Source organism: Macrotis lagotis, chromosome 8 (genome assembly GCF_037893015.1).
Source record: "Macrotis lagotis isolate mMagLag1 chromosome 8, bilby.v1.9.chrom.fasta, whole genome shotgun sequence".
Taxonomy (NCBI): domain Eukaryota; kingdom Metazoa; phylum Chordata; class Mammalia; order Peramelemorphia; family Peramelidae; genus Macrotis; species Macrotis lagotis.
This window is the reverse complement of record NC_133665.1, coordinates 19,296,709-19,315,153: the sequence shown is the minus strand read 5'-3', so window position 1 is coordinate 19,315,153 and position 18,445 is coordinate 19,296,709.

Here is an 18,445-nt window from a genome sequence, read left to right as displayed (position 1 = left end):
AAATAATCTAATTTCCCATACTCTGGCAATTTAATCTAGTTTTTCCTTAGAAGATATTGAAACTATGCAGTGGATGCACAGCTAATCCTGGGGGAAGTTTTGGCTGGTGAATAGTTTGAATTTGGGAGTTCTGAGCTTAAGCAGAATAAAGTTGGTCTGGTGTTTATACTTAAAAATTCAGCATCAATATGGAAGTAGAGGACAACCTAAGAGGGAGTGAATTGGCCCAGATTAGAAAAACATTGTGTGTTAAAACTACTGTGCTGATCAACATTCAGATTTAACCTGTGACCACCAAAGGTCCAACTTGTTTAAACCAGGGAGACCTTCTTTCAATAAGCAAATCAGCAAACAAATTAACAAATGAATAAAAAATATTGAAACAGATATTGAAAACTAAAGCTCAGTTATTGTAGCTTCCTGATCATCTCAGTTTTGTAAAACCACTAGGATATTAAGGTCTTTAACCTCAACCTAAGATTTCATACCATAGACTAGAAGCATGAATAAGACTGGGAAATTATGCTCAATTTAATCAATGCTTTGGTGGAGGAATAGTCAGGAAGACCTACCTGCAAATCTGGTCTCCATCACTTATCATCTGTGTGACCCTGGGCATGTCACTTGACTTGTAACTACCTTCATTTGCTTATCTGTACAAAGGGCTTAAAAAGTTCCTGCATCCTAAGTATATTGTGAGGATCAAATGAGATAATAATTGTCAAGCATCTGGAATATTGTAAATGCTATAGAAGTGTTACTTATTATTATTACTATCCTGGATGAACATCCCTTCTGCACTCAACATCTTTCTGTGCTATGGCTAAATAAACTTACATTTACTAAATACCTGATTTTGAGAATCTCACTCTTTCTAAATTCAGACTTAGACCACCAGGTAACCCAACCTGAGTCAGGCACAGAATGCTATCATGAAAAATATGTATTCAGAAAAACCTGGGAAAAATTTGGATGAATTGATGGGAGGGGGAAATAAGTAGAACCAGGAGAACAATTTAAACAAAGACCATCACATTATTTTAAAAAAAATGAGAAAGACTTAAGATTTATATAATTACTGCAATGACTGAAGATGATCTATATTTTCCACCCCTTGGCAAAAAGATACTTACCTAGAGATACATATTGAGGCATTAATTTTTATACATAATTAACATGTAAGGTTTTTTTTTTATTCACTATAGTTATTTGTTACAAAAGAAGACTTGATTTTTTTTGAGGAAGGTGATTGTAACACAAAGATTCACATTTGACAATGATCAAGTTAGGTAGTGCAGTAGAAAGAAAAATGACTTGAAGTCAACAAAACCTAAGTTTGAATCCTACCTCAGATACTCAGTAGTTGTATTGTTGAACCCAAAAAAGCAAGACAGAGACCAGAGTTGCTGTTGCCTGGAACACCCAAAAGAGGGGACCCAGACATGACATCTGATACGGAATTCCCCTGCAACCAAATATCTAGATCCAGAACCAGAACAAGCTTGCCTCCAAAGGTAACAGGATCTCTACTTAGGCCTAATGGGGGATTGCAGTAGAGGAGAGGTCCATACTAAGACTATGTCTACCAGGTCCTGGGGACCTGGAACATCATCAAGGGCTGGCTCCCCTTGGAAAGGGAGAGACAGTTCATTCGAACCTAAACTTCAGGCTCCCGTGGTCTCCTTTGGTGACAGAAAACACCAAGATCTCACTGGGGCCTTCAAATGTTGAACCCAAAGTGATGAGATGGACACCAGAGTTTGATAAGTGTGGAGATCTTTATTCCTGGGGACTGTCTGGGTGTGGAATACTCAAATCAAGACAGTACCTGAGTGTTCAGGGGATAGGGTTTTTATAGCATTTGGGGTGAAAATACTGAGAGCAGGCAGGATACAGAAACAAAGATCATTTTATATATAAAGGTGGGGTCCCTATAGACAGAAAGGGTCTTTGTTTGAACATATTTCCTGAAATGTGGGGAGTCACATATTCATGAGCTTCCTGAGTTTACTATCTTATTGTTCCAGCCACACCTGGGGAAGGGGGAGGCAGTCCTGGAATTTAACAGATACAGCAAGATAATTAGGCTGATGAGGGTGGTTTGTGATTCTTCAAACAATTTTATGGTATATCTTGGATCCCCAGGTCAAGTACTTGAGTCTTATTATTTTCAGACCCAAAGGCAACTGGCCAAATTTGCATTTCTAAAGAATTCCTCAAGGCCCAGAGGATGTGGGGACCCCTTTCTATACAGGAATTTCACAAACATTGATATTGTACTTCAGTATGACCCTGGGCAAGTTATCTCCCCTTCCCCTTTAGCCTTAGTTATCACTTCTGCAAAATGGCAATGATAATAATAGCATCTAAATCACAGGATTGCTGTGAGAAACAAATTGAGATAATATATGTGAAGCTCTTTGTAAATGTTGGCTTTGATCAACTATTGATATTCACAATAAAAAAGAAATTAAAAATGAATTTTTGTGACAAAAATCTAATTTAAAGGATCAAAATTGAAAAGGTAGAGGGAGTTAGAAAAATGCATTCATATTCACCATCATGACAGGTAAACTCAACTTTGGTGTTGAATTTTTTAACCATGGCAATCCATGAAGCAAATAACATGAAATAGCCATCAATATTATCCTTCTCCAGAGTTAGTAGCAGAGTAAAAGGAAAGAAACAGGAGGTCCTGAGATTAACACAATATTTAGGCCATTTTTCAACACTAATTTAGCTGTTGTTACTCTCACAATGAGATCCCTGGTTATTGACTCAGACATACTATGGGATTAACTGAATGGTATAAATTTTTATTTTTTATTTTTTGCCCTAAATGAAGAAAGAAGTTGGAAGAGATGATTCATAGGTTCTCCTTAGAGGAACAGATAAAGGAGCTGGTGGAATGGGTTTTGTCATGTGGTCAAAGATAAAGATTAGCATCTTTTTCTTGGGACTTTTGGCTATTATGTATTTTGCAGTATTCCTGATAAGTAGTGGCCCTAAACTCATTGTTAAATAATTGCCACACCCTAATCTGTTTCAAAGAATGAAGAAACAAAGAAATTCTCTGAAGAGCTTGATCAACCTTTCTAAATTTAGTGAATATGTTCTTTTGATAATGGGAAAGGGGTTGCCTTCAGAGAAAGGGGAATAGCTTAGATTTTAATTCACAACCCTGCAAGGTTCATGTGAATTACAGAATATCACAGGTGACCTCAAATAATTCATAGATTAAATTCTTTGGGGAAGCAGCAAGATAGCAAGTTACTTAAAGGAAAGGCTAATTAATAAAATTGAGGTTAAAATGCTTGAGGGGAAAAGAGGACAGGAAACAGAATGCAGCCACAAGAAGTGGGTTTAGATCCCAGTGGATCCAGGATGGAGGAGGGTGTTGACCAAACTTTTAGTGAGAGTCCAGCCCAGTTTTTGTGCAATTAGGAGTCAGGGGAGGGGTCAAAGAATGAACCCCTTGATTTGACTAGGGTCAGGTACCCACTTTGAAAGATTGAGGGCCAGGAAGGTAGAGGAGGGATAGGCAGATTGGCTGATGTTGCCCTCCATTATCTTGGTGAATTAACATCTAACAATGGAGAGGCTTACATTGAATTTACGTTTTGGAAGAGGATTACACAGAACAATGGGAGTCAGAGGCTCACAGAAAATATTAGGCAAGCACACTTAATAGTTCCCCAATATTAAAAGACCAGACAAATATTTCTCTTTCAGTATCTTAAGATTCAGTGATTTCAATGCAAAGGTTGGAATAGGTGAGGACAGTTAAAAATAGGTTTGTAAATATGGATAAGGAATAAAAAGAGAGACTAGAGCTTGTGAACTATAAAGGAACATCATGCTTATATGCCAAGGACACTTTTTATAAAGAAAAGAATCCCTGCTCTGTATGATGCAAATGAAATTGATTTTTATCTCAATAGAGAGAAAACAATTCATTGTGAGTGTAGGATTTTTTTTCTGAATCAGTTATCTGAGGACAGTTATACTATCAACTTGTTAATGCAAAAATCAAAATCAGTGCAAAGTTAAAAGAATATAAATGAGAAAAAGATATGGCATACTATTTAAATAATTCCATCCTAAACCATTTAACCAAATTTTGAAAATGGACTATCATTTGGCGGAAAAAAAACAATACTAATTACATGCGTTTAAAAAAATTCAGAACTTTGATTTCATTAGGTTTCGGAATTCCTGTTGAAGAAACTACTTCTGCTAATGTAGATAGGTACCTACTCTGCAATTTATAGTTTTAGAGTATCCTGGGGCATGGAGAGTTTAAGCCCAGATAATATGTGACAAGGGTGCAACTAAAATCTGGGTTTTCCTGTTGTTAATACCTATATTCTATCCATTGGGACCTCTTCAGACCTACATAAGTTTAGTCCTTAAGGAAAACAAAAGACCCTTTAGAAGTATCTCAATTACCAAGTGGAAAGATATGGTCATCTAGGACTTAACTTAGAATATAAATGTATTTATAAAATGTTTAGAGTAGGATGATTGAAGATTATGAGCAGCATTGTTTCAGAAAACAAAGAAGTGGTAGAAGGTAAAAATTGTTTTAAAAAACTTTTGAAGCAGGAAAAGTGAAAACAGAAAAAAGAAAACTATAGATCAGTTTCCCTAAAGAATAAAAATAGCAAGCAAAAGGGATAGAACCTAACCATAAATAACTAATATGGGGATAGAGAAGATCTGGGTTTGATGTTGGATAGTTCAGTCTGTTCTTGTGATAAATTACGAATCAACCTAGGAATGCAAGTCGTTATAGTGCAAAGAAAGAAATAGACAAAGTTAAGAGATCTTTAAAGGCCATGTGAGTTTTAGTTTATTACAGATTAACCAGGCAGGACATCTGGGATCAGAAGGATAAAAAAGGACATAGCACCTGTTAGAGTCTTCTTAAATCCCCCCTCAGGATCCAGGAGAAAAGTCATGTTTTGGGGGGGGGGGGGTCCATGTCCTGCAATGGAGAATTTACCTTTTGGAAGTGGTCAGGGGTCTTGTATTGGAGATATTTCTGATTAGGGTGGTTGAGGTCTTTGTAGGAGCTGGTTTATTATCTGCACCTGGGAAATCTAGCATTTAGCTTGATCCACAGGTGAAAGCATGGCCAAAATCAAGAGGAAGTTTTTTTAAAGGAAAATAATTATATTTATATTCAGTTAACAAAATATTTAAAAACAAAACAATTTTTAAAAAAACAAATAATAAAACAAATTTGAGTACCCCAGGATAAGAACCCCTTCTTTTTTTTTAAAGATTTTATTTATTTTGAGTGTGAGGAATGTAGGGTGTTGGTCTTCACCAGGTATGGAGGGGAGCCCTTAGGGAATCCATTACAAAGGGGGAATGGCCCAGCCAATCACAAGACTGGAAGAGTTTTCCTAATCCCATTCCAGGGATACCAAACCCCAAACCAGTTCTCAACCCCTCTAGAGTGACCCAGAGATAGTGACCTAGACATCTTGACTTAATGCTATTGAGTTTGTGAAATTAGGTAATTGAATATTAACCCACACACCCCCTGTGACTATTGGGGTTCTTTAGCATATCATGCCTCATATGATGTGGGGGGGTCAAATTAGGGGCATATCATGGAATTGGTGGACCTCTTAGATTGTAACTCAAACTCTGCAAGCCTATGAACATACAAGAGGGAGAGGAAAGAGTTTCTGAAGACCATAAAGCCTGACTTTGAAGACTAATTCATGTTTCTTGCCTAGGTGAAGTACCCATTCCTTGTAAGGTGTATCTTGCAAGGTTCGTGAATAAAATGTACAGTTTTCTCTCACTCTAGCAGGTTTTTCTTTTCATTCATTTATAACATTGGGTTATACAATTTTTCCCTTAATCTTACTTTCCTCCCCCCCACCCCCCACAGAAGGCAATTTGTCAGTCTTTACATTGTTTCCATGGTATACATTGATCCAAATTGAATGTGAAGAGAGAGAGAAATCATATCCTTAAGGAAGAAACAAAATATAAGACATAGCAAGATGAGACAATAAGATACCAAGTTTTTTTCCTAAATTAAAGGTCCTCGTTCTTTGTTCAAACTCCACAGTTCTTTCTCTGGATACAGATGGTATTCTCCATAGCAGACAGCCCCAAATTGATTGTTGCACCGATGGAATGAGCAAGTCCATCAAGGTTGATCATGCCCCCATGTTGCTGTTAGGATATATAATGTTCTTCAGGTTCTGCTCATCTTGCTCAGCATCAGTTCATGCAAATCCCTCCAGACTTCCCTGAATTCCCATAAGAATCCCTTCTTAAAAAACCTTCTTAGGTTTCTGGGGACTTCTGCTTTTGCTAGTCACTATGTTTTCCTCTACTTCTCCCATCTCTAGACTAGGCCTTCCCATATATGTATGTCCAATAGTTTAGGGCATAGGTGTCTTTTCTGTTATTTCTTAAGTACTTGGAACAAGGATCATTTTGCATATGTAGTAGCAGAGGAGAGGGAGTCTTAAATTTTCCTTTTCTTGATATGAGTAGCTTCATTTTTTTTTTGAGAGAAAAGAAAAGTGTGCTTCAGTCTGTGTCCAAATACCATCAGCTCTGTCTCTGGAATGGATAGCATTCTTTATCATAAGTTCATCAGAGTTGCTTCAATATTTTTTCCCACAGTTGCTATTGCTAGTTGTATTTCCCTCTGTCCTATTCCTCCCCATCCCCATTTATTTTATTCTCTCTCCTCTTTCACCCTGTCCCTCCTCAAAAGTATGTTCTCTCCCAGGATCTTGCCTAAGAGGAAGTGTTTTAACAGTGCAGAGGCAACAAGGTCCAGTAAGATTACAAAATTTTTTTCCAATTACAATATTTCCTATGCCCATAATTCCCTGCATCAGGTTCATATTCAAGGAAGATAATAGGAGTTAAAAGCGCCATTTATTTTTCAATCAGGAACATGAAATGACCTCAAGCACAAAAAGATTTCTTGAAAGAAGTTAAAAATGACTTTAAAAATTGATGAGATCAAGGAAAAAATTAGAAAAAAAAGATTAATCTAACAAAATTATGAAAAGAAAAATGGCCAGCTTGAAATAGACAATCAAAAACTTAAGGAAGAATAATTCCTTAAAAACTAGAATTGAGCTAAAGGGAAGTAATGTTAGTCTAAAATAAATACATAATAAAAAAATCAGAAGACTGAAAAAATAAAAGAGAATATGAAGCATCATCAGAAAAATAACTGATCTGGGGAACAAATCAAGGAGAAATAGTATAAGAATAGTCATATTGCCTGGAAATTATGATTTAAAAAAGAATCTTGATACACATACTTTAAGAAAATATCAAGGAAAATTTCCCTGAAATTCCAGAACAAGAAGGCAAAGCAGAAAGAGAAAAAAAAAATCCACTAATCACCATCTGAAGGAAATCCTAGGAAGAAAACATCCAGGAATATCACAGCCAAGTTTCAAAGCTCCCAGGTTAAAGAGAAAATACTGGAAGAAACAAGGAAAAAAACCAGTTTAAATATAGTGGAGATACAACAAGGATTATATAAGACCTAGTAGCTACTATGTTGAAAAACCATAGGTCTTAGAATACTATATTTTGTAGGGCCAAAGAGCTAGAGTTAGGAACAAGTGTAATTTTCCCCAGAAAAATAAGTATAATTCTGAGTAAAAAAAAATGAACATTTAGCAAACTGAAATATTTTTAGGTATTTGTGATAAAAAAAAAATGCAGAACTTAGAACATGGAACTTGACATATAACTTCCAATAGAAATATGAAACAGAAGTTAAGGACCAATTATAAGGTCAAATTGTTTCTTATATGTGAAAATATTATCAATTATTTTATGACTATTATTTTTATTTGAGGAGTTTGAAAGAAGGTCTTGAGATGAGTTATGATGGTTGATTCTAAAAAACAATAAAACTGTAGGGAAAGATAAAGGGAAGCAATTAACATACAAATAATGCAACAAAGGGAAAACTGCTACAGAAGAAATTAGTAGGGGAAGGACAGGTAATGCTGAAACCTTATTCTCATCAGGAACACAAACACACATACATACATACATATATCTATGTAATGTCATAAACATCTTCTAAATTCAGAAAGAAACAAGAGGACAAGGGGATAGAGGAGGTGAGAGAATAAGGGAGGGATTCTTGGAGGGGTGAGTAGGTTAAAGAATAAGAGAGCAAATTTGGAATTACACCCAAAGGTCAACAAAAATGTGCATATCCTTTGATCCAGCAATACCACTACTGGGTCTATACCCTGAAGAGATAATGAAAAAAGGGTAAAAACATCACTTGTACAAAAATATTCATAACAGTCCTGTTTGTGGTGGCAAAGAATTGGAAATTAAGTGAATATCCTTCAATTGGGGAATGGCTTAACAAACTGTGGTATATGTATGTCATGGAACACTATTGTTCTATTAGAAACCAGAAGGGATGGGAATTCAGGGAAGCCTGGAAGGACCTGCATGAACTGATGCTGAGTGAGATGAGCAAAACCAGAAAAACACTGTACACCCTAACAGCAACATGGGGGTGATGATCAACTTTGATGGATTTGCTCATTCTATCAGTGCAATAATCAGGCCCAATTTTGGGATATCTGTGACGGAGAATACCATCTGTATCCAGAGAAAGAACTGTGGAGTTTGAACAAAGACCAAAGACTATTACCTTTAATTTTAAAAAAATCTATTATCCTATTATGTAATTTTGCTATATCATATACTTTATTTTTTTTCTTTAAGGATATGATTTCTCTCTCATCACATTCGACTTAGATCAATGTATACCATGGAAACAATGTAAAGATTAACATACTGCCTTCTGTGGGAGGTGGGGGGAAGGAAGCAAGATTAGGAGAAAATTTTTAAAACTCAAAATAAATAAAATGTTTCAAGAAAAGGAGAGCAAATTGGTGGGTAGTAGATAAACAGGAGAGAGGAATAGGGTGAGAAGGATAGTGAAGGGAAAATACGAATAAAATATTCAAATAATTGTAGTTTAGAATGTGAATAGAATGAATTTATTAATATAATGAAAATAGCAGATTAAAAATTTGAATTCAGCAATATATTGCTTTCAGGAAATATAAAAATGAGAGATATACACAAATTTATAATGTTAAAAAAGCAGAAGATTATGACTTCAGAAAAAAGTTAGTTAAAATAGATTTAATCAAAAGAGAAAAATAGGGAAATTACACTATGTATTAGTCATATTATTCAATACTGTTTTAGACTATTTAAAATACCTAGACAGTATAAAATACTTGAGAGTATACCTGCTAAAACATACACAGAAACTAAAAGTATATAGGCATAAAACACTTTTCATGTAAATATAGTTACATTGAAATAATTGAAGTTAATATTTATTGTTCATGGGAAAGCAAAACCAATATATTAAAAAATAACAATTTTACCTAATCTGTTTATCCCAATTAAAAACATTCTCAAAAAATTACTTAAAAAGTTCTCTTACTGGGTTAGAAAAAATAATAATAAAGTTAATTGGAAGAACAAAAAAGTTGATGAGACCAAGGAGAAAAAAAGATGTAAAGAAAGTAGATTCAGTACTATCAGACCTTAAACCATATTATAAGATGAGAACTTTGGTGAGGTATAAAAAATGGATAATTTGATTATTTTAAATTAAAAGTTTCTTATATAAATAAAATCTGTGCAGCCAGAAATAGAAGGGATGCAGAAAATAAGGAAAAAAAACTCTCATAAACAATCTTTCAGAATATGATTTAGTTTAAATATCATTGTAGTGAAGGAAATATGGTTGATTTAGAAAAACATGAAAAGACTTTTACTTATGAAGGAAGGCCATCCACCTTCAGAGAAATAGATGAGAAGTAGAAATAAGCATAGTACAGACTTACATATATGTGTATGTTTACATATACAGATATATGTATATTCATGTTCAATTACAGCCTTCTTGGGAAAGAAAGGAAAAAATAAGGTAAAAACTGCACAGAAGAGAACAAAAGAAAACCTACAAGGAAGCAAAGAAAAACTGGACAGCTTTAAAAAAAATGTGTAAAATTGTATAGGTTTTCCTGAAATGGAAATTTATTGCTTTATATATACAAATTTATTGCTTTATATATACAGTCCTTTCATTTGCTCTGCTGTGTACACAGCAATTTTTTTCTTTTCTTATTTTGTAATTAAGTTTAAAATAAATTTTAAAACTTAAATGAATATTGATGCAAAAAATTTAAATTAAATAGTAGCAAGGAGATTATAGCAACATATCATAAGAATCATACACTATGTCCAGGTGGGATTTATACCAGGAATGAAGGGCTGGTTTAATATTAGGAAAACTATTAGCATAATTGACCATATCAATAACAAAATCAACAGAAATCATATGATTATCTTAATAGAGTCAGATAAAGCTTTTGGCAAAATGCAACACTAGAGAGCATAGGAATAAATGGAGCTTTTCTTAAAATAAATAATAGTCTATCTAAAATCATCAACAAGCATTATCTGCAATGAATAAACTAGAAGTCTTCCCAATAAGATCAGGGGTGAAGTATGGATTTCCATTATCACTACTATTAGTCAGTATTTTACTAGAAACGTTATCTAAAGCAAAAAGAAAAGGATAAAAATTGAAGGAAAAAAGTAATTTTAGAGACACAACTAAGCAAAACTATCCGGAGGCAACAACTTACTTAAGCTGAAGTTCAGAAGACTTGAATACAAATCTGCACTGAGATATTCTCTAGCTATGTCACGCTGGGTAAGTCATATAATCTCTGTTTGCTTTAGCTTCCTCATGTAAAAAATAGAAATAATAATAGCACCTACCTCCTAGGGTTATTGTAAAGATAAAATAAGATAATATCTGTAAAGTATTTTACAAATCTTAAAAGTGTTTTCTAATGCTAAATTATTATTTAAAGATGAAAATATAAGAAAAAATACAGAAGGAAAAAGGTAAACAAAGATTTTTTTAAGTTTTCTTTTCACTATCAAAGACAGAGGTGTTTTCATACTTAGTCTCTAACATCTATAATAATAATCACTAATATTTGTGTAGTGCTTACTATGTGTCAGACAGTGTTAAAAGCACTCTACAATGTTCTCATATGATCCTTACAACAACCCTGGAGATAGGTGCTGTTATTATCATCTCTATTTTACATGTGAGGAAAGGAAGACAAACAGAGCTTATGTGATTTGCCTCAGGTCATGCAACTGGTAAATGTCTAAAACTGGATTTGACTCTGGTTCAGTTCTCTATTCTCCCTGCTCCTTAGCTGCCCTCAAAGTGCTTACAAATGACAGAGTGAAAAAGATGAGATAAAAGATATATATTGAAACAAGAATACAGAGAGAAGATCCATGCTTGGAAGTAACACAAGGGGGTAAGGAACTGATGAATGGGTTAACAAGGTATCTGGGGGGAGGGATAATAATAAAGGTATGGAAAACATCTCAGGTTCTATTGATACCAAAAGAAGGGAAATGCACAAATCAGTGACAGAAAGAATATGAGTAACTAATGATCTATATGCCTATTTTAACATATCTAATTTTATACAAATAATCTATATACTCATTGAGGCCATCTCTGAGAAGGGAATTAGTAGAGAGCTGGAAGGTTTTCACAATGGACATTACATAGTAGATCATATCTTTATCTTTATACAATTGACTAAAAGATGTAGTGAATGTTGGATCCAATAGTGCTTATCATTTATGGATTATAATTTGACCCTATAGAACAAACTGCTATCTTAAGGATTCTCTTCCAACATTATGTGCATACATAAAAATTGTTCAATATCCCAATTATAACAATAAAGATAATCTTGTTCCATGATTCTATTTCTAAACATAAGGTGAGACATAAAAACGGAGCACGGATGTTTGCTGAGGGTGTTTGCAGGTGTCATGAAGGAATTCCAGTGCAGAGTCCAAGTTGAAGAGCTTCATGTAACAATAGACAATGCTGTTGACCCAGGAGGGGTCTGGCTCACACTTTCCTATATAAGAAGTCCCAACTTCTGAGAGGTTAGATTCTAAAGAGAGGGTTTGTGACACTTTGTTACACATTCTTTGTTACACATTTTGGCTCTTCACACTCCTACTAAATGTCCTCTAAGAAAAATCCCTTAAATTTTAGGTTTGAATTATATCTCTCACCAAAAGGAATACAATGTAGATGGACAATTATCTATTTCCTCTACTCAAAAGAGGAGGCTGGCAAATGCTCAAAGCCTTTGGGACATTGTCTTTATAATGTGGAAAAACTAAAGAGCCTCCTTTCAGGAGAATTGTCATAATGTGGAATGGAAATGCCTTGTGTAGACTGGGGACCTTCATAGATTGCTGTGTACCTGGGTCTACTCTGCTAACCATGTGATCAATAGGAGGTTGGGTTGCTTTGTTTTTTTTTTTTGTTTGTTTTGGTTTTTTTTTGGTTTGTTATGTAGCCTTAATGGAGAGAGTCTTCAAAAAAGCCACAAAAGGCTTTTGTCTGGTTTCTTTGCCTCAGTGCTCTTGGAAGATCTTGGTGAATCCTTTCCTCAAGGAGACCAATGAGACACAAGGCATTAAGGGAGAGGACTTGGGACCTTCTCCCCATCAAAGCAATAAAGCCCCAAGAAATAAGCATCCCACTATTCCAGGGTTTGGTTTCTGTAGCTAATATAGCATCAATGCCCCAAAGGGCAAGACTGAATGACCATCAGAAGACTAGCCAAGGAAGAGGAGATGAGGACTCATGGGGCAGTGAGGCCACATCTGAATATTAATGTGAGGATATGCTATGTAGGAACTGAACTAAGAGTGTGTAAATGAGGTGTTGGGAGGAAATATGTTTATGCTATTCTTATATCTTTGAAGTAGATATCACATTATAAAGCTATTAAGTGGTAAAATGAACTAGGTGTAAGTGACTGGCATTTAATAGTGGGAGAACACAGATAGTGGGGGCTTAAACTAATGGCAGTACAGAGACATTCCCCCAAATCTTTCAGGATACCCTAGACAAAAATTTTAAACTTATGCTCAGCCTGTGACCTGTCAAGTTCCCTAAAACCAGATTAAAATGTAATTGAATGTTTCATCTATATCAGATTAATGGCTGTCAAGGGGAAGGGGAGTGAGGGAGGGAGAAAAATGTAGAACTCAAAACCTTACAGAGCAAATGAATGTTGAAAACAATCATTGCATGTAGTTGGGAAATAAATAACCATTTATTCTTTATTTTCTATTTTTAAAGCAGTGGTTAAGTGACTTGCCCAAGGTCATGCAATGATAATTTTTTTTAAAAAATGATAAAAATGTAATTGAGAATTTTTTAACAAGATAAAAATCTGGGCGGCTAGGTGGTGCAGTAGATAAAGCACTGGCCCTGGAGTCAGAAGTACCTGGGTTCAAATCAGATCTCAGACACTTAATAATTACCTAGCTGTGTGGCCTTGGGCAAGCCACAACCCCATTGCCTTGCAAAATCCTAAAAACAAAAAAACAAAAAACCAAAAAACTCTTGTTGTTCTAACAGGAGGAATCAGATGCTCTTCAATTCTTGAACAAAGGATGCTTCCAAGGCTAAAGGTCTCTCTTAGGGTCTTTGTTTAGTCATCTATGGCTCAGAGAAAGAAATCCAAGTCAGAAGAAGCATTAAGCTTGCCTGGGCAGCACATGGGCTTGATGTCACTGGTGAGCAACTACTATAATTTGCCAAGGGGGAGAGGAACCCCTCCCTTCACCATACAGAAAGTCTAAGGATCTCTAAATATCAGAAAATAAATGATTTCCACCCAAGACAACAAAATTACTTTCAGGAAATTACAAGATTCATTAACCCCATACTTCTCTCAGAAGCAAAGTTCCAACTTCTTTTTTGATCCTACCTTTCTTTCATAATATCACTATAGTTACTATTTTACTATAATTCTTTGTAGTTCTTTATTTTTAATAATCTACAATCTGCTCACACCCACTACACTTCTCTCTGCTCTCTTTTCAATTTCAGTTTGTCAGAAAAAAAGTGGGATGCTTATGTGGTAAAAGTGAGAAATACCCAGTGAATAACCTTGACCACTTGCTACTACTAGGTTCTCCATTTCAAGAGAAGTCAAGGAAATATTGTGCAGATATCTGGTAATAAAGCTAGGAGAGAATATGGATAAGAATTGCATAGAATGCATAGATAAAAATAGGTTGCAATTTGAGTTGTTGGAGGAAATATCCATGTTGATAAGTTCATAGACCTATTTGAATATTTAAATATGTCCAATAATATAGATATAATAGCAGTAATGTCCAAAGAAGACTAGTAGGCAATACATTCAATTTGTGCTCAGGAGACACAATCAAGAAAGGAACTAGTAATAAGCTTCACAGCATCAAATGTTTAAACACAATTGTACAAAATATGGTTAAAATAAATAATTAGAGATCTTATTGAAAGAAAACAAATTTGAACAATGAGTCAATGAGAAGTAGCATGGTACTGTAAATTGAGAGGTGCCCTTGGAGTAAGTATAGACATGGTTTCAAGTTCTTCCTCTGAAACATTTGGCCTGTTTTTAATCTCTCTGTGCCCTCGGCCAGTTGTTAACAAACTCAAAAATATACACTAGGTCACTAATCCATACATAAGAATCCCTGAGGGCCATTATTGACAGTTTTAAAAAATGTAATAGTATAGGGTGGCTAGGTGGTGCAGTGGATAGAGCACCGGCCCTGGAGTCAGGAGTGCCTGAGTTCAAATCCGACCTTAAGACACTTAATAATTACTTATCTGTGTGGCCTTGGACAAGCCACTTAGCCCCATTGCCTTGCAAAAACCTAAAAAAAAAAAAAAAAGTTAATAGTATAAGTTTTATTGAATTTTAATTAAATTTTTTTAGGGTGTTTTTTTGCAAGGCAAAAGGGGTTAAGTGGCTTGCCCAAGGCCACACAGCTAGGTAATTATTAAGTGTCTGAGACCATATCTGAATACAGGTACTCCTGACTCCAGGGCCGTGGTGCTCTATCCACTATGCCACCTAGCCGCCCCAAATTTTAATTAATTTTGTTAAATATTCCCAATTATATTTTAATTTGGTTTGGGTCCAGTTGGGAATGTTGCTGCCCAAGGGCTAGGTGATTGATACCTCTGCTATAGGCAACTCTCTAAGACTATAAATTACAAAGAAAGGATGATCTGCATTAGATGGAGGAAGTTCCTCCCCTAAAAAAATTATCTCTGGGACTTGGATCTAAAATCCATGACTGGATAATGTAATTTTTGAAAGGAATAATATAGGGAAAAGGACAGGGTGGAATGTCATGGTATACTAAGATATATTAGTCATATGAAGAAATGCAGGAAGCATGGGGTTGAGAATTTGGGTAATAATTAATGGAGGCATGGAATGAAGCCATATTGTTAGAAGAATATGTTATCAACCATGTGGACACAAAGAGGAAATAAATGAGCTTGAAAAACAGATCATGAGCTTGGCATAGAATCATGATATAGTAGTGATGGGAAACTTCAATTATGTGAACATCTGCTAGAGCATTTTCTGCTGCCAAAAGCATGTCAGCTATGAGTTTCTTGACTTTCCTCAATGATAATTTCATCTTTCTAACTACAAAGGCATCAACAAGGGAAAATTCTATTCCAATTTTGATTCTCACCCACAGGAAGGAGCCAGTTGCTAGGGTGAAAATGATGGGAGCAATGAGAGAAACTTACCACTCTATTTTAAATTTGTGATAGGGGAGAACTGATTTTGAAAACTGTTCCTATCAAAGGTTTCAGATGTAGACCTGGTAGAATCCCTTGGATTAAAGTTTTACAGGGAAGTTAGCTCATGATGGTGGGGAAGTTCTTAAGAAAAAAAAGAAATAACAATTCTGAAAAGGTAAAAATAAAAAAAGGAAAAATGTTTTAAGATAACAGTATGGATGGTACAAGGCATTCATCAACAAACTCAGATTTTAAAAAGAGGGTACAAGATGGAAACAAAGACATAACAGACTGAATACAAAAATACTTCACGATATCAGGAGTGCTTAAGATCAGAAAGAGCTAAGGACAAAGGCAAGGAAAGTTAAGGACATCATAAAAAGTTCTGTTGTTTTGTTTTTTAGTGTAACTAGTATAAATGAGTCTCATTTTTAGAGGCTATACATGCCCCTCCTCAGGAATCTATGGGGGCTAAGTGAATATCTCTTCTCTAATTCTATTAACCCTACTAGTTGTGTTCTACCCTATCCCACTATTAGCCAACTGTGAATGACTAGTACCCTAGCGGTCACCAGTCATTTTGACTTTCATCTTGCCACTGGACTCCCATGATCCCAGAGTAAAGAGTTAAGCTGTTGACCTTGGGCAGCTCTGCCTCATGATGTCATTGATCCTCTTTGAGAATGGACAACAACAGCCCTACTTCCATTTAGTCAGTTAAAATCAATTAGCTTTTAGAGAGGTATATGTACTTCAAAGATACAACAGGAACAAAAGTACAAACTTCCTTTTGCATCCAACTCCTAAGGATATACTTTTCCCTATACTACTACTACTCTGTGGTGAGTAGATTGAGATTAAGCATAGTTCTACATAACACTGGTTGGTCTCATTAAGTTTATATCCATGTGCAACATGACTTTCAAATGATTTCTACTCCACCTGCCTAAACTATTCCTAGGGTTCTGGGCCTTGAATATCATTCTGAAAGGTTAATGCTTTATCTGGCAGCAAAATCAGGATACTAGATGTCAGACATCAGGATGCCAAGACATCAGGAGAGGAGGACATCTAGAGGATCATTCTTCTGACCACTTAAAACTAAATTTAAATTAAATTAAAATTTTAATTTTAAAACTTTAAAATTGTCAAGGTCAGAATGTCTAATTCTTTCACCAAACCAATAAAGAGCAAATGTAGAGGCCCAAGACAGAGATCTGTTTTTTGGGATTACAAGTCAGTTTTAAGAGAGAAAAATAGTCAAGGTTTCTTCACTTACAGCATTTACTTTCTGGATACTTGTTAACTCTCCATGAATGCTATCTATTGGTTTGGCATCTTTTTTAACAAGATCAGAAGGCTAAAAATCTCATCTGGTGGTTAGAAGCCTGGAACCCTTTTCTAAAGGTCTATACATTTTTCAAAGTCTCTCTCTTTTTTTTTTTTTTTAAGATTTTTTGCATGGCAAACGGGGTTAAGTGGCTTGCCCAAGGCCACACAGCTAGGTAATTATTAAGTGTCTGAGACCAGATTTGGACCCAGGTACTCCTGACTCCAGGGCCGGTGCTTTATCCACTGAGCCACCTAGCTTCCCCCTTCAAAGTCTCTTCAAGGCATTTTCATTAAGCCAGGCTCCTCCACATGGGAAAATTCAGTCCAAGGTGCTCTGCACCTAGTCTAAAGTGTATTAGTTATATTTGGGGGAAAGAAAAGGATAAAAAGAAGAGATAGAACTCCTGCTCTGTATGGAGGGGTAATAACTGACAACAGAGAAAAAGCAGAGCTATCCAGTTCTTGTGTTATTTTTTTTCTTAGCCATGGAGAATGATCTTTGGACTGGAAAGATGGTAGTATATAACAATAACAAACCACTAATTGATAGACAAGTTAAAAATACTGTAAAAGAACACTTAGCAGGGAATCTGGGTGGCACAATCAATGTTAAACCACATACCCATTCCCTCCATCTTGACAGTGAAGAGTAATGATTACTTCAGGAATCTAACCTTTTCCAACTCAAGTTTTGTGAGCTTCTGATTTTGTCTCTTATGCCTATGTCTTGGATAGAGACTGGAAGAGTCAGTCCCCAAATCTAATAACAAACTACATTGTATCTATGAAATATAGTGCTTTTAATTTTTCACAAATTGATCCCAGATATAAAAGGCCAGAATATGGATGGTATTTTTCATCACAAATTTTTTAGAATTGTTTCATTATTGTGATGCTGAAATGAACAAGTTTATCATAGTTATTATCACCCAGTGTTGCAGTTAATGTGTATAATGTCCTTCTGGTTCTTTTAGTATTGCTGTGTCTAATGGAATACCTTGATTTCAGAAAATTCAAGATATCAGTAATAATAATTCATATTTACATAGTACTTTAATGTCTGCAAAGTGCTCTACATGTACAGCATTTGAAATTCATAACAAAAGTATAAAGTAGGTATTACAATATCTATTTCACAAAGGCAAATTGAAGTGGGAAAGACATTAGTGACTGAGGCAGAATCTGAACCCAGGTCTTCCTGAAGGCAAGTTCAACTACACCTTGCTTTCTGTTGCTAGTGATCTAGATGGAAATAGAAAGATGAATAAGTAATAAATACTTAGACTGATCTATTGAATAGAGGATTTAAGATAGCCATCCAATTAATAAACTCTATAGGCTCCTTATGACCTTCATTATTTACACACTAAAGAATTGTCATAGTAA